Source organism: Nerophis lumbriciformis, linkage group LG01, assembly GCF_033978685.3.
Source record: "Nerophis lumbriciformis linkage group LG01, RoL_Nlum_v2.1, whole genome shotgun sequence".
NCBI classification, from domain to species: domain Eukaryota; kingdom Metazoa; phylum Chordata; class Actinopteri; order Syngnathiformes; family Syngnathidae; genus Nerophis; species Nerophis lumbriciformis.
In genome coordinates, this window is record NC_084548.2 from 19196265 (window position 1) to 19221635 (window position 25371).

The 25371-nt window shown below is 40.0% G+C and overlaps 1 long non-coding RNA gene across 2 annotated transcripts in view; it reads right to left on the reverse strand.

Moving 5' to 3' along the window:
- LOC140678743 (uncharacterized) overlaps positions 1-25371 on the reverse strand; it is a 53178-nt gene that overhangs the window by 3542 nt on the left and 24265 nt on the right. Inside the window, exons 3-4 of one of the 2 annotated variants that reach the window (XR_012050360.1) lie at positions 17052-17108; positions 3580-3705 (exon numbers count right to left, since the gene is read on the reverse strand). This is a non-coding gene — a long non-coding RNA (uncharacterized lncRNA). Of the gene's footprint in view, positions 1-3579; positions 3706-13634; positions 13948-17051; positions 17109-25371 lie in introns of those variants that run through there. The other variant, XR_012050359.1, reaches the window with a different exon arrangement.

Sequence of the window (25371 nt, forward strand, 5' to 3'; positions counted from 1 at the left end):
AGGTCAGCAGCAGGAAGCATGAAGTGCTCTAAAACTTGCTGGTAGACGGCTGCGTTGACCCTGGATCTCAGGAAACAGAGTGGACCGACACCAGCAGATGACATGGCACCCCAAACCATCACCCAACCATGCAAATTTTGCATTTCCTTTGGAAATCGAGGTCCCAGAGTCTGGAGGAAGACAGGAGAGGCACAGGATCCACGTTGCCTGAAGTCTAGTGTAAAGTTTCCACCATCAGTGATGGTTTGGGGTGCCATGTCATCTGCTGGTGTCGGTCCACTCTGTTTCCTGAGATCCAGGGTCAACGCAGCCGTCTACCAGCAAGTTTTAGAGCACTTCATGCTTCCTGCTGCTGACCTGCTCTCTGGAGATGGAGATTTCAAGTTCCAACAGGACTTGGCGCATGCACACAGCGCAAAATCTACCTGTGCCTGGTTTACGGACCATGGTATTTCTGTTCTAAATTGGCCCGCCAACTCCCCTGACCTTAGCCCCATAGAAAATCTGTGGGGTATTGTGAAAAAGAAGATGCAGAATGCCAGACCCAAAAACGCAGAAGAGTTGAAGGCCACTATCAGAGCAACCTGGGCTCTCATAACACCTGAGCAGTGCCAGAAACTCATCGACTCCATGCCACGCCGCATTAACGCAGTAATTGAGGCAAAAGGAGCTCCAACCAAGTATTGAGTATTGTACATGCTCATATTTTTCATTTTCATACTTTTCAGTTGGCCAACATTTCTAAAAATCCCTTTTTTGTATTAGCCTTAAGTAATATTCTAATTTTGTGACACACGGAATTTTGGATTTTCATTTGTTGCCACTTCAAATCATCAAAATTAAATGAAATAAACATTTGAATGCATCAGTCTGTGTGCAATGAATAAATATAATGTACAAGTTACACCTTTTGAATGCAATTACTGAAATAAATCAAGTTTTTCAAAATATTCTAATTTACTGGCTTTTACCTGTATACTACTCGGTGGCCTAGTGGTTAGAGTGTCCGCCCTAAGATCGGTAGGTTGTGGGTTCAAACCCCGGCCGAGTCATACCAAAGACTGGTGAACGGTACTTTGGGCTGTGGGATTGAGTGTGTTATGCAGGTGTTCGAGTTGTATTGGCGGGTTATATGGACGGGAGGGGGGAGGTGTTTGTTATGCGGGATTAATTTGTGGCATATTAAATATAAGCCTGGTTGTGTTGTGGCTAATAGAGTATATATATGTCTTGTGTTTATTTACTGTTTTAGTCATTCCCAGCTGAATATCAGGTCCCACCCGCCTCTCACAGCATCTTCCCTATCTGAATCGCTCCCAATGCCCTCTAGTCCTTCACTCTCACTTTCCTCATCCACGAATCTTTCATCCTCACTCAAATTAATGGGGAAATCGTCGCTTTCTCAGTCCGAATCACTCTCGCTGCTGGTGGCCATGATTGTAAACAATGTGCGGATGTGAAGAGCTCCACAACCTGTGAAGTCACGCCAGGGCCGGCCTGTGGCATAGGCCGTATAGGCAAATGCTAAGGGCGCCGTCCATCAGGGGGCGCCATGCCAGTGCCACAAATGTTGGAGAAAAAAAAAAAAAGAAAGAAAGTTGGTACTATTATTTCTAAATACAAAAAAATAATCCCACGTTAATTAAAATGCAAAGTAAAGCCTATTTAATAGAAATATTATTTGTTACAACATTACGCCCCCCCCTCCCTTCCCGTATCATGACTCTTTTTGGACGTCACCACATCAAAAAATCAACACAAGATGTCAAAACGGCCAAAACTGTCAGGTGCCCAAGGAAGAAAAAAGAGAAAAGAAGAGGAGTAGAAACGAGAAAAGACAGAGGTAGCAGGTAGGTAACGTTAGCCTACATGAAATTATTTGTCTGTTACAGAATGTGATAGTAACCTGGCTTGTTAGCATTAAGCTAATGTTACATGATTCGGCAATTGCTAATCAATAAATAGCTAGTTCTGTTTTAACGTCGGGTTAATATTGTGGAGGGGGCTACATTGTTATGGAAAATAATAATGTAATGTTAGGTAATTACTGTACTCCCACCTTACATTCCTCAGGTATTATCTTTTAAGCAGGTGTTTTTGTTTACATTGTTATTGTCTTCTGGTTAGCTAATGTTTGCCCTGCAGGTAATAGTCACTTGTCCACCCCTTTATATATTAGGTATAGTTGTAAGTAAAAAAAAAAAGGTCAAAGATAAAGCTATTCGGTTTCTTGTGAGGGGGGGGGGGGGCGCCACCTAAAATCTTGCCTAGGGCGCCAGATTGGTTAGGGCCGGGCCTGAGTCACGCTACTCGTCTGCTACTTCCGGTACAGGCAAGGCTTTTTTATCAGCGACCAAAAGTTGCGAACTTTATCGTCGATGTTCTCTACTAAATCCTTTCAGCAAAAATATGGCAATATCGCGAAATGATCAAGTATGACACATAGAATGGACCTGCTAGCCCCGTTTAAATAAGAAAATCGCATTTCAGTAGGCCTTTAACTTACTAGTGCAACCTTTCTGGCTAGACTGTCCTTGATGTCACTATTTAGAACGTACAAAAAAGAAAAAGATGCATGTGTTCTTGTCTCACATGTGGATGAGGGGCAAAAGTCTATACAAAAAAAAAAAAAAGTGCAATTCCTGTCTAAGCTTTAATTTAGAAATACAATCAACATTTTTAACCACAGAAAATGGTTTCGCTACTCTAACTTTTTGAGTTGATCAGCTGTGGGACATCCATCACATCTGTGTCCATTTCAAAGTACCGTAATCACATATTCTTCAACCTTTAAAAAGGGACAAAACAATATTTTTAAGATATTTGAAGCGCAGTTTTTTTTTTTACATATAGGATTCCATTTTTATTGAGGTATTTCTATTTCAAACTTCACTTGGATTAATAACCAGCGGGCCGAGCCATTTTGCACAGTTGTCACAGAAATGTGCCCTTTACAGATAATCACTAAACAAACATTTATATCCTATTTGGGTCCCTCAAGCCCCCGTGGCTCCTCCCCTCCACTAGGACGCCATATGTCTCGGTGGATCAACTTCAGACATTTTCCGTAGCCACGGTGTATGATTACATGAGGATTTCTCTCTGAGAAATGCCCCAGCAGCAGCAAAATGCTGAATGCTATTTTGGAAATGAAATTCTCTTCCGTGCGTCTGCACCTGTTTCCCTGGGAGAGTAAGCAGAGCAGACGCCCAAATGCAGTGGGCCTGCCCCTGTCACACACCTTATTCTTAAATATTTATTAGCTTTTCACACCCTCAAAACTGAAAAGTCACGGTCCGAGACAGAGGCCCTGCCTATAAAATCTTATCCTCTTTTTTTTTTTTCTCTCTTTCATGTGTGTGCCCTGCTGCAACCTGCACTGAAATCGTTCCACCCTACGTTGACAGGAAACGAACGTTATTGTGAGAACACGCATGTAAAATGTTGATCGTCAGCCAAATACTTGTGTGTGATGCTACAGCACACATCCCGTCAAGCCGCCACGACGGCAGAAGGGACATTTGAATAATTAATTGGAGTAATGTAAAGTAAACCAACCAGCTTTCATTCTTGTCTTACCTGCAGCCAACTCCAAGTCGGTCTCAGCTGACAGGAGACAAGGAGGGACATTTGAGGATAACGGAGTGACATGCATTTTACCCACCATTACCCATTGTATCCAGTTTCGTAAGCATGTTTGTCCGTCTGTACAAGAAAAAAGAAAAAAAAAATTCTATGATGTTAACAGTAAGTTCATGACAAAAATTCCTCCCGGTACAGAATGTTCTTATGCATGTGAAAATGTTGGTTAACCAGTTTTTGTAAAAAAAACTGCCATTATTCATGTTGAAAGGCTGCGTGACATTGCTTTTCTTTACAGTATGGAACATGATGTATTCTGACAAATATTTGCACCCTCAGTTACAGTGGTTTGTCACTGTAACTGAGATTTTAGTCGTACCTTTGGCATGTGACTTTTACAGCTTGGAGTCCAAGAAAGTCTTACAATTCGGAATTCAACTAAATTATTTGTAAGAAATACAGAGTTTTTTTCAGACCTCAGGCTTCGAGGATAAACTGCACATTTTGCTTTTTTTTTTTTGTCCTGTCCATCTTCTCAGGCAAATGATATAGTTGATGTAGATGCCCATGTCGGCTGTTCAGATTTACTTTACAAAAGAGAAGTGTAGGATACTTCTCTTGTTGCCTTATTTGTATTTGACTTTATTAAATGTCTTTATATTATCATTTGGTGCAGCCGGGCCGGAGCAGGAGGGGATAGAAAGAGAAAAAAAAGAAGACAGAGGGGGAAATTGTGGGGACAAGAGGGGGATTAGACAGAGAGACAAAAACAACAGCAAACAACAACAACAACAATAGAGCAACATCAGCAAATACGACATGTACAAATATGATGGTAAAAGTAATAGCAAATAAGCAGTTAGCGAAAATAAAAAATAATACAGAAATGACAATGAGCATTATTACGGATCATCTTCAAGCCGCTTTCTGACAGTCGCTTCAGGATGCGCCGTTTTGTGGGCTGTCTTATTTACGTGGCTCACCTTCGATAGCGTCTTCTCCCCGTCATCTTTGTTGTAGCGGTGTAGCGTGCAAGGACGGGAGTGGAAGAAGTGTCAAAAGATGGAGCTAACTGTTTTAATGACATTCAGACTTTACTTAAATCAATAACGGAGCAGCATCTCCTCATCCGTGGCTCACTAGTGCAACAACACCGGAAATGTGTCCTGTGAAAAACCGTCCTACCGAAACTCTCAATGACTAAAGTTCCTTGGGTGAATTATTTAAACTCACTACACCGGTATGTTTTAGCGCTTTCATGGCGAGTTTACTGACATAAGTAAGAACTTTACACTACTATGTATTAGAAATGGCAACAGCGGAGGATGAATGTCCCAAAACAAGAAGCTTAACGTTGTTGATTGTGGCCTGTGGAATGTTGGTCCATTCCTCTTCAATGGCTGTGTAAAATTGCTGGAACTTGAACACGCTGTGGTATACGCCGATCCACAGCATCCCAAACATGCTCAATGGGTGACATGTCCGGTGAGTATGCTGGCCATGCAAGAACTGAGATGTTTTCAGCTTCCATGAATTGTGTACAGATCCTTGCAACATAGGGCCGTGCATTCTCATGCTGCAACATGAGGTGATAGTTTCTGGTGAATGGCACATTAATGGGCCTCAGGATCTCGTCACAGTATCTCTGTGCATTCAAAATGCCATCAATAAAATGCACTTGTGTTCGTTGTCCACAACATACTCCTGCCCATACCATAACTCCACCCCCACCATGGGACACTTGATTCACAACATTGACATCAGCAAACCTGTCTCACACGACGCCACACACGCTGTCTGCAATATGCCCTGAACAGTGAAAACCGGGATTCACCCGTGAAGAAAACACCTCTCCAACGTGCCAGACGCCATTGAATGTGAGCATTTGCTCACTAAAGTCGGTTACGACGACACACTGCAGTCAGGTCAAGACCCCGATGAGGACGACGAGCATGCAGATGAGCTCTGGCTTATTAGTGATTCCCAGAGCCCAAAAAAAGTCTGCGGGCTATAGAGCGTTTTCTATTCGGGCTCCAGTACTATGGAATGCCCGCCCGATAACAGTTAGAGATGCTACCTCAGTAGAAGCATTTAAGTCCCATCTTAAAACTCATTTGTATACTCTAGCCTTAAAAAAAAACAACCTTTTTTAGACCAGTTGATCTGCTGTTTCTTTTCTTTTCTCCTCTGCTCCCCCCTATCCCTTGTGGAGGGGAGACACACAGGTCCGGTGTCATGGATGAAGTGCTGGCTGTGCAGAGTCTGGACCCGGGGTGGACCGCTCGCCTGTGTATCGGTTGGGAACATCTCTGCGCTGCTGACCCGTCTCCGCTCGGGATGGTTTCCTGCTGACCCCACTATGGACTGGACTCTTACTATTATGTTGGATCCACTATGGACTGGACTCTCACAATATTATGTCAGACCCACTCGACATCCATTGCATTCGGTCTCCCCTAGAGGGGGGGGTTACCCACATATGCGGTCCTCTCCAAGGTTTCTCATAGTCATTCACATCGACGTCCCACTGGGGTGAGTTTTTCCTTGCCCTTATGTGGGCTCTGTACCGAGGATGTCGTTGTGGCTTGTGCAGCCCTTTGAGACACTTGTGATTTAGGGCTATATAAATAAACATTGATTGATTGATTGATTCCCTCAGACAGTTTCTCACAGTTCGTGCAGAAATTATTTGGTCGTGCAAACCAATTGTTGCAGCAGCTGTCCGGGTGGCTGGTCTCAGACGATCATGGAGGTGCACCTGCTGTATGTGGAAGTCCTGGGCTGGTGTGGTTACACGTGGTCTGCGGTTGTGAGGCCAGGCTGGATGTACTGCCCAATTCTCTGAAGCCCCTTCGTCGACGGTTTATGGTAGAGAAATGAACATTCACGGCATCATTCTGGTGGACATTTCTGCAGTCAGCATACCAACTCCACACTCACTCAAAACTTGTGACATCTGTGGCATTGTGCTGTGTGATAAAACTACACATTTTAGAGTGGCCTTTTATTGTGGGCAACCTAAGGCACACCTGCAGGGGCGCCGCTAGGGATTTTGGGCCCCATGAAAAGAATCTTTACAGGGCCCCCAACACAGTGTCATTATTTTTTCTGTATTATAATTTCATCATCATTAAGGGCCTCTCTGGGCCCCCCTCCATCATGGGCCCCTAGAATCCGTCTCCTTTACCCCCCCTTTTCGGCGCCCCTGCACACCTGTGCAATAATCATGCTTTCTAAACAGCCTGTTGATATGCCACACCTGTGAGGTGGGTTGAATTATCTCGGCAAAGAAGAAATGCTCACTAACACAGATTTAGACAGATTTGTGAACAATATTTATTTTGTGAACATAGAAAAAGTTTTAGATCTTTACGTTAAAAAATGGGAGCAAAAATAAAAATATTGCATTTATATATTTGTTCAGTGTAATCACTTTGGTATCCATTCTGTATCAATAGTATCAACATCTGGATTGATCACTCCTACTTTACATTGAAGTTTTAGCAGTTAGCTTCTTGTGTCGTCCTGGTCAGTGTATGTGTAACATGCTTAGCCATTCCTTTTCCTCTAGCCCTCCAGTGATAATGTTCCTTGGAAGAAACTTAGTTTGGTGGGGAGGATTAGTATCTTTAGAAGCGGCTTCGCATTGTGGATGGACGATACATAAACAAGACATGCACCCTCCTAGTATTCATGTAACTCCTGCATGTGTGTAACAAGGAACATGGAAATGTAATTGTGTCTCCTTGAGCGTGCATCCTTTTAGAGGGAATCTTTTATTTGAGTACAATTTTTAAAAACAAAAATATCGACTCCCGATCCAATCCCATGATTGGGACTTCTCTACTCAAAACATGGCCTGAACAGTTTATAAAGATTTGACACTGGAACAGATTATTCCTATTGTCCCCTACAGAAAATAATATTTAAACATTTGGACAAAGATCAAGTTGTGTTCCAAAACAGATTATGTTCAGTGATGAATTAGCTTCACCAGAGTTTTTTGACAATGGAAAAGGTAGAAAGAGATAATTAGCGCAATCCAGATATGAACTGGTGTTATTGTCCCATTATATCTGACAGATGTAGAATGATGACTGTGTAGCTTTGAAGTGATAACTTTAAAAGGACTGAAGAGTGGAGCGCATCAGTCATGCATGGCTGAACATCGCTGTTTAGCTTGTATTGGAGCAATCAGCTCTGTCTCTGTCACTGTGTTTGTCTCACACTGTGATAAAGTTTTATGATTGACCCTAATTATTCCCTCAGGGTCTGATCGCTCCTTACAGTTTCATTTTTCAACTTTCCTCTTCCTATTCCTAACAAAGCCTTAATATATGGTGTGTATTAAAATGCATGAAATGAAGGCGGGGTTATTTTTTCTTTACTTACAATCAATACAATATTTCTTTATAATCATTAATAAGTTAGTCAGATGTGGATCTGCACACCTCTGGAATTCTGTACAAAACACTTGTTTAATACTGTTTCTTTTTTGTTCACAAGCTGTCCCTAAAGGTATGAAATAAATCATATACAGTGTTATGTTAAAGCTAAATGGCATAAAGTTGGTTCGATACAAGATATTAAACATTATTGTCTGGCATGCGTAAAAACACTTCTTATTATGGACACATATCTTTATTGGGCATAATAAGGTTTTATTAATTCATCAATAATTCACTCAGTGGTCATCTGTTAAATAACGGCTAACTTAAGCTAAAGAAAACAAGTTCACGGTCTGAAACTATTTTTTTCACAAGATGATATGACATGTGTAGTGCCTCCTATGGGTAGTACTTAAAATACTTTATAAGACATGCTAGCATACATGTAATGTAGATACATACGTGCAAACATACATTAAATGACTAATTTCTATTGTATGTGAGTAATTTTATCCGAAAGTTACGGTTCTCTTACTTGAGTACAATTTTTGGCTACTCGACCCAGCTCTGTTGGCTGAAGAATAGAACATGATATTCAGTATTGTACAAACCCCGTTTCCATATGATTTGGGAAATTGTGTTAGATGTAAATATAAACGGAATGCAATGATTTGCAAATCCTTTTCAACACATATTCAATTGAATGCACTACAAAGACAAGATATTTGATGTTCAAACTCATAAACTTTATTTTTTTTTTGCATATAATAATTAACTTGGAATTTCATGGCTGCAACACGTGCCAAAGTAGTTGGGAAAGGGCATGTTCACCACTGTGTTACATGGCCTTTCCTTTTAACAACACTCAGTAAACGTTTGGGAACTGAGGAGACACATTGTTTAAGCTTCTCAGGTGGAATTCTTTCCCATTCTTGCTTGATGTACAGCTTAAGTTGTTCAACAGTCCGGGGTCTCCGTTGTGGTATTTTAGGCTTCATAATGCGCCACACATTTTAAATGGGAGACAGGTCTGGACTACAGGCAGGCCAGTCTAGTACCCGCACTCTTTTACTATGAAGCCACGTTGATGTAACACGTGGCTTGGCCTCTTTGGTCCAGATGACACGACGTCCACAGTTTCCAAAAACAATTTGAAATGTGGACTCGTCAGACCACAGAACACTTTTCCACTTTGTATCAATCCATCTTAGATGAGCTTAGGCCCAGCGAAGCCGACGGTGTTTCTGAGTGTTGTTGATAAACGGTTTTCGCCTTGCACAGGAGAGTTTTAACTTGCACTTACAGATGTAGCGACCAACTGTAGTTACGGACAGTGGGTTTCTGAAGTGTTCCTGAGCCCATGTGGTGATATCCTTTACACACTGATGTCACTTGTTGATGCAGTACAGCCTGAGGGATCGAAGGTCACGGGCTTTGCTGCTTACGTGCAGTGATTTCTCCAGATTATCTGAACCCTTTGATGATATTACGGACCGTAGATGGTGAAATCCCTAAATTCCTTGCAATAGCTGGTTGAGAAAGGTTTTTCTTAAACTGTTCAACAATTTGCTCACGCATTTGTTGACAAAGTGGTGACCCTCACTCCATCCTTGTTTGTGAATGACTGAGCATTTCATAGAATCTACTTTTATACCCAATCATGGCGCCCACATGTTCCCAATTTGCCTGTTCACCTGTGGGATGTTCCAAATAAGTGTTTGATGAGCATTCCTCAACTTTATCAGTATTTATTGCCACCTTTCCCAACTTCTTTGTCACGTGTTGCTGGCATCAAATTCTAAAGTTAATGATTATTTGCAACAACAAAAAAAGTTAATCAGTTTGAACATCAAATATGTTGTCTTTGTAGCATATTCAACTGAATATGGGTTGAAAATGATTTGCAAATCATTGTATTCCGTTTATATTTACATCGAACACAATTTCCCAACTCATATGGAAACGGGGCTTGTAAGAGATATATCAAGTTTATCGATACATTTTTTTGTTGCAGACAATTTAAAAAATTTAAAATATATTTATTTTTCCTCTTGCGCCGGCATTCTTTTTGTCCCCAGGAGCTTCCTTGGCTCCCGCCCTCCTCATTTCCTTTGGGACATTCACACACCTCGCAAAACATGGCTAATGCTAACAAGCGCGAGACGTTTATTCCAAAGAAAAGAAAAGTGTTGTCAGTAGTTTGGTTTTGCGGCAACAGGCGTGGAACAAGTGACTGCATGCTTCAAAGTTTGTTTAAAAAAGTTAGCAGCACAACAAACTTATTCCAGCATTGTATTAAGTCGAGTGAGTGAAATGCAACTCTTTACAAGGCAAACAAGACCGCAAAAACAACAAACTCTGGCTAAAAAGCAGCTTACTGTGGTGGATGCATTCACAGCCGGTATATTTGATGATACCATGTATGATGAGAACGAAGCACAGTGAGAACGATGATTAAAGCAGTCGCTCTGCACACCGCCAAGATGTGTGAATGAAAAAGGCTGCGTTTATCCACTTACTGAAACTATAGTCCTCTCAATGTTTTACTTGATCATATATACAATGTATAACACCTTTTTTTTTTCCTTTTTTTTTTTTTTTACAGAAGTAAACATTAAAAATCTTGAGCATGTCAGTATATGGAATTAAATAATGGAATGGATTAACCAAAGAAATCAAACAAAGCACCAATATGATTCAGTTTAAGAGACTGTTCAAACTACAAGTGTTCACAAAGTACACAGAACAAGAATTATGATGAACACTTTGAACCCTTTTTTTTTTTTTTTTATTGAGACAACGATGTATTTAATATTTGTTTACTTACTATGTTATATTATTTATTTATTTGCTCACTGTTATGTTACAGAGAATAAGGAAATAGGATAAAATTGCTATGGTATTAAAAAGGGGAAGGATTAAATAAACTCAACTTCTTCGTACTCCTTTTCGGACATGCTGTAATGAAACAACTGGAAATATGTGATGAATTACATTGTAGTGTATGCATGTTCCAAATAAACTGAAACTGAACTGAACTGAAGTATTTTATTCAAGACAGAAGTTTTAAGTTTGCACTTTTTTAATCTCTGTGTTGGATATTATTATTTATTTGCTTGCAATGTGCAATGCTACATTTCTGTGAACAGAAATAGTTATTACTTCCCAGAGGAAGCTCTTAATTTAGTTGTTTGAAAATTACTCTATAAAAAGTTCAATTTATGTATATCTGGTCTAAAAAGAACAAAAATAAAAAGTAAGATGCAGCGTATGCAGTGTAATTTGAAAATACTAATTTTTGATGAGATAAAAGCAAAGTCATATGTACTCAAAAAGTTGTGGTGTACCTCAGGGATCAATACTAATCTCTATATAAATGACATTTGTAAATTTACAAAAGATTTAAAATTAGTATTATTTGCGGATGATACAACAGCGTTTTGTTCAGGAGAGGACACACAGAAGATAATACAAATAATAACAGAAGAAATTAACAAATTAAAAAGATGGTTTGACAAAAACAGACTATCGTTGAATCTCAGTAAAACTAAAATAATGCTATTTGGTAACAGTAGAAGAGAAAGTCAAACACAAATACAAATAGACGGAATAGAAATTGAAAGAGTAAATGAAACCAAATTTTTAGGTATAATGATTGATGATAAATTGAACTGGAAATCTCATGTAAAAAATATACAACATAAAGTAGCGAGAAACACATCAATAATGAATAAAGCAAAACATGTTCTAGACCAAAAATCACTTCATATTCTCTACTGCTCGCTAGTGTTACCATATCTGAGTTACTGTGTAGAAATATGGGGAAATAACTACAAAAGTGCACTTCATTCCCTAACAGTGTTACAAAAAAGATCAGTTAGAATAATACATAATGTTGGATATAGAGAACAAACAAATAATTTATTTATTGAATCAAAAATACTGAAATTCCATGACATGGTGAATTTTCAAACAGCTAACATTATACACAAAGCAAACTATAACCTGCTACCCAAGAATAAAAGAGGAGGAATATAATCTTAGAGAAAAATGTAATTTAAAACATTTGTATGCACGTACAACACTTAAGACCTTCAGTATATCAGTATGTGGAATTAAATTATGGAATGGATTAAGCAAAGCAATCAAACAATGTACTAATATGATCCACTTCAAGAAACTCTTCAAACTTAAAGTGTTTACAAAGTACAAAGAACAAGAACCATGACAAACATTCTCAATTTATTTCATCCATCCATTCATTCATTCTCAAAATAAACTTACTTATCTCATCATATGAAATATGACTTACTTCACCAATTATTATTATTAAATTATTATTATTTAATTATTTTTATTGTCATTACTTATGGAGTATATTGTGAATAAATTGTGAACAGGAAGTGAACAAAAAGTTTTAGCAACTGTTATATAAAAGAAAAGGGGTAGGATTAAATAAGCTCTGCTTCTTCCTACTCCTTTTCGAACATGTTGAAAAGAGAAAGTGGAAATTGTGATGTATCATGTTGTATGCTTGCATGTTCCAAATAAACTTAAACTCAACTCAACTCATTGGTTTCTTTCTAAAAATCTATTTTTTTGTGAAATCATTGGAGGTGTTATTTTTAGGCCATATCGGCCAGGCTTAGATAGAGCATTGTAGTGAGATGAGGTGAGATATTTTGGTTAAACTTGTAAAATTGGACCACTTTTGAGTTGTTTGTCTTTGGCAGCTTTCACTGTATTTGCTATAATGCATCCTCTTCCAGATGCTTTCTGCGTTTGCTAAATTTGTGCCAAAGCTGTCCTGACCGCGTTTACTGAGCGGTCATGCTAAGCTGTGGATAGTCCCAACTTTCCAGGACAAATTGTCCTTAATTCATCCTCCCCTCTTGTTGCATTTCTTAAAACACCACCGGGACAAGGTGTGTTCTTTTCCACGTGTCACACACAGTTGGTCAGAGTACTGATATGGCGTTTATCCTTGAAAGCTTGAATAGCTCAGTGTCCCCTGGCAGAGACAGAACATGACTTGTTTGTCCTCACTCCAGCTGCTTCGCCAAGTCAAATGAGTGCTGTTTAACACTTAATGCAAAAGCGCAAGGGGTCCTTTTTTTCCTTTTTTCTTTTAGGGCACGTTATCACATACCACAGCAAGGCATTAATACGATAAGGCTGCAGTCTCCCTGGCAGGCCCAGCGCTCACATGTAGCGCCCGCTGAAAGTGTTCAGTTTTAGGACACCGGGGTCACACCTGTTGTGGAACTTGATAGAAGGCTTATTTATAAACTTTCTGAGCCCTAAATTCCTCCTTCAGAGAAAACGCTGAGACACAAAGAGTCAGCAAAGGTCAGCTGAAATGCTTGTCTATGAACACAACAACAACTGGGCTGTCCATAAAATGCTGAAATGAGGGAATTTACAAGCCACCTGATCGGGGTTGCATGGGGAGTGAAGGACAAGAGCGACACACAAAGTCGCATCCAATCACTGGGAGTCGTTTATTGTCAGTCTTGCGACATTACGGTGAAGAAAGAAGCCTCAAATCAATAACTTTATACAGCATCGATGTTGTGCACGTCGTCTTTTTAAGCAATGATGCAGTCTTATTGAGTGTCTCAACAAGCCATTTTTATTTATTTATTTTTAAATCATGTCACATTGTGTATTCAGAGCAACCTTGTGGTAGTAATTTAAAAACTAAAGCACAAGGGCACACTTCCATCCGCCTCCCTTTTTAACGCCCTGCTCCCAAAAAAAGCCAAAAGTCAGATCGAGTCCAGCGCGGGGAGGGGAGGCTTTAATATATTGCCTAAATTTAGGCCCTGAGTTATGGCCGAGGAGTTATCGGGGTGGGATCATGTGACGTATGAAAAAGTTCTGGAAACGCTGAGTGGATTTGAAGTGGAAGAGGACGTTCTGCGTTGACTGATTGTCTGACAGCTGCGTGCTGCTCGGCATGTGTCGAATATTTGCCCTTTTCAAATGGAAAAGATGACAATTTAATGGCTTTGCAGTGCTTGGGAGGCATGTTGGCACTTTAAACATCCATTTAAACACTAGATAATAAGGACTGCGCAAGTGGTACAAAGTTGTAATGCACATATTTGTTTAGTTATGGCAGTTTTGTCCTATTGCCTTTTATTTTGATGTTTTAATTATGTGGCTTTCTATTTTATTCCTGGGCCTGATCAGCCTGTGAGCACTTTGTCATGTTGTTTTTGTCAATATTCTGTTTAATGTCTATGCGGATGCAATGCCGAATTTTCACTGCGGCACATATACCTCTGAGTACAAATACATTCAAATGGACCAGAAACTGCAAGATTATGGGTTAAAATGTTACCTGTGGTGACCTTCAAACCTACATGGCATAGGAGTTGTTGTTTTTTACTTGACTTCATATGCTCTAATCAATGGGTGTCTAAAGTGTGGCTCGGGGGCCATTTTCCGCCTGCAGCTATTTTTTAGCGACACATTTTAAAAATACTCCACACAAAAAAATTAAAATGAAATAAAAGAGCAAACAGGTGTAATGTAATACTAATAGTATATATTGACACTAATAACACAAAGCTGCCATGCAGGCAGTTTTTCACTTTAAAACTGCCATTGAGCAAAAAATTATAAAATCATATAATCAATAGATAGATCTGAAGTTGATCTAGGGATTTAAGCATTGAAAGTAAAAATAAGATATGTTAACATAAGTGTAGGGTTTAGCACTTTTATGAGTGGGGGCTGTTTGGATCCCTGAGGTCTTCGGTGTGTTTTATTTATTTATTTATTCATTTTATTGCCGTTTGCTTGAAAGATAAATAATGAATTAAAAGTAGGGATGTCCGATAATGGCTTTTTGCAGATATCCGATATTCCGATATTGTCCAACTCTTTAATTACCGATATCGATATCAACCGATACCGATATCAACCGATATATGCAGTCGTGGAATTAACACATTATTATTATGACAACCAGGTATGGTGAAGATAAGGTACTTTTTTTTTAAATTAATAAAATAAGATAAATAAATTAAAAACATTTTCTTGAATAAAAAAGAAAGTAAAACAATATAAAAACAGTTACATAGAAACTAGTAATTAATGAAAATGAGTAAAATTAACTGTTAAAGGTTAGTACTATTAGTGGACCAGCAGCACGCACAATAATGTGTGCTTACGGACTGTATTCCTTGCAGACTGTATTGATATATAATGTAGGAACCAGAATATTAATAACGGAAAGAAACAACCCTTTTGTGTGAATGAGTGTAAATGGGGGAGGAAGGTTTTTTGGGTTGGTGCACTAATTGTAAGTGTATCTTGTGTTTTTTATGTTGATTTAATAAAAAAAAAAATTTTTAAAAACGATACCGATAATTTCCGATATTACATTTTAACGCATTTATCGGCCGATAATATTGGCAGGCCGATATAATCGGACATCTCTAATTAAAAGCAATGTTTTTATGGATTATTTATCTTTTTAGGGCTCTAATTACTTCACATCAAATGTTATATTTTGTTTTTTTCCATAGAAAACAGTGTTTACTTTGGAAAAAAACAAAAAAAAAAAACTTTGTTTTTTTTTTTCAACAAAAAAATGTTATGGAGGCAGATAGATCTGAAATTGTTCTAGAGATTCAAGCATTGAAAGTAAAACTAATATAGATTAACATGAGAGTAGTTTTTAACACTTTTATGAGTGGGGGCCGTTTGGATCCCTGAGAGCTAAATAGTAATGTTTTATTTTATTTTCATTGCTTGAAAGAATAATAATGAATCCAAAGCAATTTTGTTATTTTTACCTCACATCAAATGTTCTATTTTGAAAAATATTTCGGGAAAAAATATTGTGTTTTTGTCCATAGAAAACAGGTTTTACTTTGGGAAAAAAAAGTTATGGAACATTAAAAAAATATAAACGTTATGGAAACGAATAGATCTGAAGTTGTTCTATAGTTATATTCTTAAGTGTTGAAAGTCAAAAATTAATATATGACCCAAAAGGGCCCCAGACATTAAATTGTTAAAAAACAACACTTTAATCACTGAGACACTTTTGGGTCCCCGGGACCTTTAACATTCACCAAAATTGAGGGGAGCCCTAAGGGTTACAATATATATTGCATTTGTTTTGGAAATATCAAAATGGCCCCCAATATGCTTTCATTTTTCAGTGTGTGTGGAAAAAGTTTGGACACCCCTGCTCTAATCACTGTTTATATAGGTTGCTCATTAAGATAATAACAAAAAAGAAAGGGACTAATTCACTTTCATCAAATTTGTTGTCAGTACTGCCCCAGGCTAAATTTGGGGCCTTTTGATTTGCGTGAGTGGCTGGACATAAATGAATGAAAAAAGTGCAAAAAATGCTGCACAAATGTCTTATCTAAAATAATAGTAAATAGAAAAATGAACTCAATATATATCCACAACTATATTGTGCAAGTGTATCTAATGTTTTGGCCAGAGAGTCACTACCTTAAATTACACGTCTCAAACAGCCGAGTATGATGTATGTGATATTAATACCAATACACTTATATTTAAACTGATTTATGTTGTTTAGTTGTCCTATCATGCTATTCCCTATTTAAACATTTTCCAGGGGTTAGTAAGGGCCACGTTGCACACAAGCAAGCAGACCCCCCCCCCCTCGCTCCATTATAGACGTGCGTGTATAATATTAGTCATCTCTGCCAATAGGAGCAAAGCAAACAGGCAAAGCATGTGACAAGGTGCAACGGCAGACAAATCGATGGCACAAAACAGATTGCATTGCCGAGATTCCCGTTTGCTGACAGGCCACGGGATAGTTTGGGCTTTTAAAAAATAGCGACATCTTTTAAGGTGACCCCTGGAGTGCTTCTTATAAAATTACTGGAGACAGAAATCCATTTGCGACTGCGCTATAACGCTGAGATTACATTGTTACTTTAGAGCCACGGTGCAAATTAATTTGAGCTTCATTTCATGTATTATATAAATGGATGGTGGTAGGAAAATTAAATCCTAGTGTTGCACATTTCTATATATTGTTTTATTTCTGCAGAGGCTGTTTTGGATCACTGTGCTTACCCTTCATTTGGCCGGCAGGGCACAGTTCCAGCAGGTTTAACTCTTCCATGGCCTCCGCTGTCAAGAGGAGCAGGGGAAGGACAAAAAAACAATCTCAGTTACATTGTTCTTTTATGAGCTTACACTTTTACACATGTATCTAAACACAGATATAAACTTGCCATTCAGCGACTGTAATTTTTCTCTGCCCGGCGTTGTAAATACAGTCCAGCTCATCACGTCTCATAACGTAAGATCTATGGTGTGGGCTGCACTGTTGTTCTCTTTTTGCACTGCACTGTGCTTTAAAGTCCCACTGTGCTTGTAATCAGCGTCAATATAGATAGATATTAATTGGTAGTTTACTGTATTTACATTTGCACTAAGGCTGCTGCTGCCTCCTTGTGTAGTCATTTGAGTCAATTATGCTTCACACAAGGGATTTGACTGTCTTCACCAGAGGTGTCCAAACTTTTTCCACTGAGGCCTGCACACTGAAAATTCAAAGCGTGCGGGGGCCATTTTAATATTTTTCATTTTCAAAACAGATATAATTTATTGATTTTTTTTTTAACCTTCAGGTCTGCCCGCAAGTTTGGTCCCGGGAACCCAGAAGGGTCTCAGTCAAAACATTTTTAAAAATAAGTTTTCTATTTTTTTACTCAACACTCAAATCTCTAGATGAACTTCAGGTTTGTCTGTTGATATAAAGTAAATTTATGTTTAAGCCCTTTTTTGTCAAAATATTATACACAGTGTATAATATTATTCCCCCAAAAAGTTTTCATGGTGCAATATTTGTAAGTAAGCCCCCCTCCCCGATTTCAACGCTTCAAATTCAGATCTGTTTATCGATTATACGTTTTTATTATTTGTTCAAGGGTTTTTTGTTTGTTTTATGTTGTTTTTTTCAAAGAAAACTGGGTTTTTATTGCAATCACAAAATATGCAATTCCCCCTCCCCCAAAATTAAAAATTTAATTTTTGATGTTAAGCAATTGAAGCCTTAAAGGGGAAGTGCACTTTTTGGGAATTTTGACTATCGTTCACAATCCATCCATTCATTTCTACCGCTTATTCCCTCCGGGGTCGTGGGGGGCGCTGGAGCCTATCTCAGCTACAATCGGGCGGTAGGCGGGGTACACCCTGGACAAGTCGCCACCTCATCACAGGGCCAACACAGATAGACAGACAACATTCACACTCACATTCACACACTAGGGCCTATTTTAGTGTTGCCAATCAACCTATCCCCAGGTGCATGTCTTTGGAGGTGGGAGGAAGCCGGAGTACCCGGAGGGAACCCACGCAGTCACGGGGAGAACATGCAAACTCCACACAGAAAGATCCCGAGCCCGGGATTGAACCCAGGACTACTCAGGACCTTCGTATTGTGAGGCAGATGCACTAACCCCTCTTCCACCGTGCTGCCCTCGTTCACAATCTTTAATTTATTTATTTTTTATTTTTTTAAAGATGACCAAAAAAACCCTTGGAAGATGAGGCTAATGTAAGTCACCGTTGTAGCCTTCAAAGCCCTCTAAAACAGCTTCAAAACACTCCATAAACGTCTTATATACACACTGCAAGTATATATACAGTATAATGTAGTAACAGATCCGTTCATAACAATATGTTATATGTACAATATTTACCGTATTTTGGTCATTTTATGCATTATCGGAACTTCTTTCCTCAGCACATTTATTTCTGTTTCTAAAGCAGCGCACTTTCGACTTCCGGCAACAAATTGTGTGTTCAAACTTCCTGAATCAAACACTTATGTTTTCTAATCATGGAAGACTTGTTGACAATAGACCACAAATATTCCCATTATTGTACAAATGAGGTTTCACAACCTTATCTTTTTTAAGTTGAATATACAAACTTACTTACCATCCAAAAATCGCTGCCTTTGTGTCCTTGGGCGGGACACTTCACCCTTTGCCCCCGGTGCCACTCACACCGGTAAATTGAATGATGAATGATAGGTGGTGGTCGGAGGGGCCGTTGCCGCAAATTGCAGCCACGCTTCCGTCAGTCTACCCCAGGGCAGCTGTGGCTATGAAAGTAGCTTACCACCACCAGGTGTGAATGATTCATGGGTTCTACATGTAAAGTGACTTTGGGTACTTAGAAAAGCGCTATATAAATCCCAGTTATTATTATTATTATTATTATTATTATTATTATTATTATACAGAGATGAACGAAAGATTGTAGAAGGGAACACGAAGGAAGGGTGAAGCGTTGGAGCAGACGGAAGCTAAGAGAGTGAGGTCGGCGTGACTTTGACGCTGTAAATGCGGAGCTTGGAGCCAAGCTATTTCGACATAAATGGATTGCTTACCCAAAATAAACTGAAAAAACATCCCCGGCCAACTGGAACACACGGATAACTGTTCGAGTAAATCGATATATTATTGATCTTGATACACGCAACACGTCATGCGCGTTAGTACAACTACAGTACCTACAGTATGCTGTCGAGCTAGCTGTGTACAAACAAAACATGAAATGGAGGCTAGTATTACTTGAAAGCAGATTTCAGATACTGTAATATGATTGTTCATGTTTTTCAGTCAGTACAGATTGGTGTCCTATCGCATTGTGTTGTGCATTACAAACTCCAACGCAATTCGGGTGCTGACGTAGGAGCTTGCTTATCTCCTGCCGTAGCTAACTTTTACGGCTAATACCAAAGCATGCCGATGTTCTTTTGTGTTCTGTCTTACAATAACAATGTTGCTGCAGCTTGGTCATTAAACAGGTTACGGAACGTAAAATAAGTATTGTTTGCGGTTTTTGAATGCATTTTTAAAGTGATTTAGAGTTCAAATTGATTGCTCCCATCTCCTTTCTGAGCTGCCACCTTATCGTGGTAGTGGAGTTTGTGTCCCCCAATGATCCTAGGAGCTATGTTGCCCTGGGGCTTCTATGCCCTCCTGGTAGGGTCTCGCAAGACAAACAGGTCCTAGGTGAGGGATCAGACAAAGAGCAGCTCGAAGACCTTTGTGAAGAAGAAAAAACGAGGACGAGGACCTCTCGCTCGGACGCGGGTCACTGGGGCCCTCCACTGGAGCCAGGACCTCTCCGCATTGACCCCGACCAGGCACAGCCCGAAGAGGCAAGGTGGGTCCCCCCTCCAATGGGCTCACCACTCATAAGTGGGCGGGTGCTGTGTGAGCTGTGCGGCAGCCGAAGGCAGGGCACTTGGCGTTCCGATTCTCGGCTACATAAACTTAACTTCTGGGACGTGTAACGTCACCTAGCTGCGGGGGAAGGAGCCTGAGCTGGTGCGCGAGGTGGGGAAGTTCCGGCTAGATATAGTTGGACTCACTTCCATGCACAGCAAGGGCTCTGGAACCAGTTCTTTTGAGAGGGGCTGGACTCTCTTCCACTCTGGCGTTGCACGCAGTGAGAGGCAACAAACGGGGGTGGCAATTCTTGTTGCCCCCCAGTTCAAAGCCTGTACGTTGGAGTTTAACCCGGTAGACGAGAGGGTAGCTTCCCTCTGCCTTTGGGTGGGAGAACGTGTCCTGACTGTTGTTTGTGCTTACGCACCAAACAGCAGCTCAGAGTATCCGCCCTTTTTGGATTCCTTCGAGTGAGTACTGGAGGGTGCTCCCTCAGGTGATTCCCTTGTTTTATTGGGTGACTTCAACGCTCAGTGAAACCTGGAGAGGTGTAATTGGGAAGAATGGCTGCCCGGATCTGAACTCGAGTGGTGTTTTGTTATTGGACTTTTGTGCTCGTCACAGATTGTCCATAACAAACACCATGTTCAAACATAAGGGTGTCCATATGTGCACTTGGCACCTAGTCACCTAAAGCCACAGTTCCATGATTCATTTTGTAGTTGTGTCATCGTATTTGCGGTCTCATGTTTTAGACACTCTGGTGAAGAGAGGGGCGGAATTTTCTACTGATTACCACCTGGTCGTGAGTTGGTTCTGATGGTGGAGGAGGATGCCGGACATACCTGGCAGGCCCAAACGCATTGTGAGGGTCTGCTGGGAACATCTAACAGAGTCTCCTGTCAGAGAGTTTCTACTCCAACCTCCGTAAGAACTTTGAACATGTCATGAAGGAGGCGGTGGATATTGAGCCTCTGTCACCGATTCTGTTCATAACTTTTACGGACAGAATTTCTAAGCGCAGTCAGGGCTGTGAGGGGATTCGGTTTGGTGGCTGCTGGATTAGGTCTCTGCTTTTTGCAGATGATGTAGTCCTGATGGCTTCATCTGGTCAGCGTCTTCAGCTCTCACTGAATCAGTTTGCAGCCGAGTGTGAAGCGATTGGGATGAGAATCAGAACCTCCAAGTCAGAGTCCATTGTTCTCGCTCGGAAAAGGGTGGAGTGCCATCTCTGGGTCGGGGAAGAGATCTTGCCCCAAGTGGAGGTGTTCAAGAACCTCAGAGTCTTGTTCACAAGTGAGGGAAGAGTGGATCGGGAGATTGACAGGCAGATCGGTGCGGCGTCTTCAGTAATGTGGATGCTGTATCGATCCGTTGTGGGGAAGAAGGAGCTGAGCCGGAAAGCAAAGCTCTCAATTTACCGGCCAATCTACGTTCCCATCCTCACCTATGGTCATGAGCTTTGGGTTATGACCGAAAGGACAAAATCATGGGTACAAGCGGCAGAAATGAGTTCCTTACGTCGGGTGGTGGGGCTCTCCCTTAGAGATAGGGTGAGAAGCTTTGTCATCCTGTAGGAGCTCAAAGTAAACCTGCTGCTCCTCCACATCAAGGGGAGCCAGATGAGGTGGTGGTGTATAACTAAAGCTCACTTCTGACTGCTATTGTCAAAGACAGATCTTTTAACCAATTTTCACTATGGGCCATATGGGCGGGATTCTTTTAGGGGCGCCGCAAGGATGAAGGAGGAAAAAAATATTTAGTTTTTTTGGATACAGGCTGACTCTCGGCTGATTGTTGTGCTTTAATTTGCGAGCAAAAATTCTGTTTACGAGCTTCTCCACCGCGAGTTGGCGCAGCGAATGCCACAGGGAACCTCGTAGGATCGACCTCAAAACATTCTCTCTTTGACGTAAGCGTTAGCTTATAGCTAGAAATAAGAAATATAAAATTGTTTTTCCAACAGTGGGAAGGATTGAGTGAAATACAGTGCTCAGAATAAGAAATTGATTATAGTCGTTGAATCTAAAGGGCACCTATGATGATTTTTGTCTTTTCAGAATTAAAAATATGTTGCAATTTTAAATACTCGTGTTAAACAATGTTAAGGCATCAAATCATAAGGTCCATGCATTTCGGCGTGACCTTGCACATAGTTTTAAATGCCTCTCCCTGCTATGTTTTTCAGTTTTATTTTAAACTGTGGGCAATTTGTGACGTCACACATTGACGGCCATATCAATGTTGGCAATCTAGTATCTGCTGTCAGCACAGACATCCTCTCTGTTTCAAGCTGACTGTTGGGTGCTGCCTGAGGACGAGGAAGCACAAGATAAGGTAGGAAGAAGTATTATTTTTGATCTAATCATGGCATGTGTACAACAACAGTAAAGCATGACATGCAGTGAGATAAATGCTACTAAAAACACATTTTTTAGATGCGGCTCTTGTGCTGATCTCAGAGTGTGCAGGTGTACCTAATACTGTGACCGGGTGAATCTATATAATGCATACTTTTTTTTCCTTTTTTTTTTTTAATATAATGCATACTTGCCAACCTTGAGACCTCCGATTTCGGGAGGTGGGGGGTGGGGGCGTGGTCAGGGGCGTGGTTAAGAGGGGAGGAGTATATTGACAGCTAGAATTCACCAAGTCAAGTATTTCATACATATATATACATATACGGTATATATATATATATATATATATATATATATATATATATATTATATATATATATACATATATATATATATATAGATAGATAGATATAGATATCTACATCCTGAAAATATGCAAACAAAACTGTGTTTAGATAATTGATACTTCAAACTTGCATAAATAAATATTAAGGAATATAATGTAACTTGGCTTCTGAGAGTTTCAAAATGTAATGAATAAAATGCTAAAGTTGTTGATAAACAAGCAATTGTTTTAATAATTAAATATGGTCATTTTAAGTGAATTATTATGATAATTTAAAATCAATTATTTAAAATATGTTTATTTTAATGTATAATTCTATGGCTGGATGTAATAAGGAGTCAGGAAAAAATACAAATAAAAATACAATTAATTTTGATGTTTTTAGCAAAATATAGTAAACATGTATTTTAAAAAAAAAAAATTAATTAATGAATATATTTATTTTTAGGTAAAATAAACATAATAACACAATTTATCTCTAGTCTGGATGATTTAGTTCTTGTCACCCTATTGTCCTCCCTTCATGAAAAAAGGCTGTCCTCACTCAGGTCCGCATGGAGCTGGAGGGGGCGTGGCTTCTAGCTTCGGCTGAAAATCGGGAGATTTTCGGGAGAATATTTGTCCCGGGAGGTTTTCGGGAGAGGCGCTGAATTTCGGGAGTCTCCCGGAAAATTCGGGAGGGTTGGCAAGTATGATATAATGTTTATGAAGTTTCTTTTCGACCGGATCTGTAAAAAAATTAGCGGTGATCTCCGTCTTTGAGATATATATTTCACAGTGTACATTTGCAAAGAATCATTTATGATACTTTTGAAACAGGCGGGGCATGGAAGGGTTCATTTGCATCTGAAGGGACCGCCTCTGAAAACAAACCATTTGCAGGCATACTCAGAAAGTGGGTTAAATGGGATTGTGGAGCAAGATTCTTGCAAACTTTACACCAAAGCCTATTCCAATACATATTATCGAGACCAGAGGTACGGGTACCACTAGTGATAGCTGGACTCCATCCACGCCAAAGAATCACTTCACTTAGTGATTAGTGTTTTATTTTTAAATATTTAAACACAGTGTTACTGTTCAAACTGTGTGTAATATTACAGTGGCCAAATTATTAAATATACTTGTAAAAGAGAACCGCTGCCTTGTTTTTAATGAATACTTAGGCATACTACGCTCCTGTATTTCTAATTTCGGTCATTTTGATGGTACTTGGAGAGCCAAGTGTTTTCTGAAGTGAAGTGAAGTGAATTATATTTATATAGCGCTTTTCTCTAGTGACTCAAAGCGCTTTACATAGTGAAACCCAATGAGGTGGTGATTGATTACAAAGGTTTGAAAACCACTGATTTAGACCACAAGGAAGTGTTTTAAGGGTAGAATAAAGTCATTATAGATCCCCTTTATAGAAAGAAATCATGACCAAGCGTGTTGCTGACTTGGTGAAGCAGTTTGAGTGTAGCACTGAGAGTCAGCACCATACTGAAGCAGGAGTAAATAACGCTCGCCAAAGACGATGTGAGTGATGTGAATCATATTTATTTAGTGGTTTTTCTTTCGTGACTCAAAGCGCTTTACATAGTGAAACCCATTATCTACATCTTTAAGCTGCATTTAAACCAGTGTGGGTGGCAGTGGAAGCAGGTGGGCAAAGTGTCTTGCTCAAGGACACAACGACAGTGATGAGGATGGTGAAAGCAGGATTTGAACTTGGAACCCTCAAGTTGCTGGCACGGGCGCTCTACCAACCGAGCCACACCGCACGCCACAATACGCGATATAATATAATTTAAATGGCGGACATTTATCCATGAAAATAGACAGAGGCTGCTGGTGGTGTGTTTGATGAAGAAGAAGCTCTGTATTGGAATCAGCTGTATAAAGCCCTACTTCTCATGCTGTGGAAGAAAAAAACATACAAAAATAAATAGCAAAGTATATGATTTAGAAAAAAATGCTTCACTAAGCAAAACCCGTCTCTCAGCACTGAGTCCTTAAAGAGTCTCCCTCTTGGCAGGACTTGGCACCCTTTGCACCCAGCACCAGTCACACATATGGAAAGAGAGCACAGTCTGTGCGGACGGGGCAGACCTGTCAGGAAGGAATATCGCAGCATCTCCTCCTCTATCTGGGGACCTTGGAGCCATGTGTCGACATGTATCGCACTGTTAGCTACATCGCCTGGTCATATCGGGGACAGGAAAGAAGTGGCGGAACAGAAGCACTCCAGATGTTCTTCATCAGTGGGCCACGGGGGAAGTCTGTTACCACAACACCTGGCTCGTTCCCACTCTGAGCTCCCGGGCAAAAAGCTCGATGCTCTGCCACGCTCTGCCAATCTGACACATAATAGATGCTCACTGCCACTGTCACTGCAGCAGGATGCAAAGTCTTCTCTATGGAAACTTAGCAGCAGTCTAATGTAATAGTAATGATCAAAACATCCTTTGTTCAAATTGTGCACTTTCATAAACACCAGTGCTCCAAAATGTCGTGAT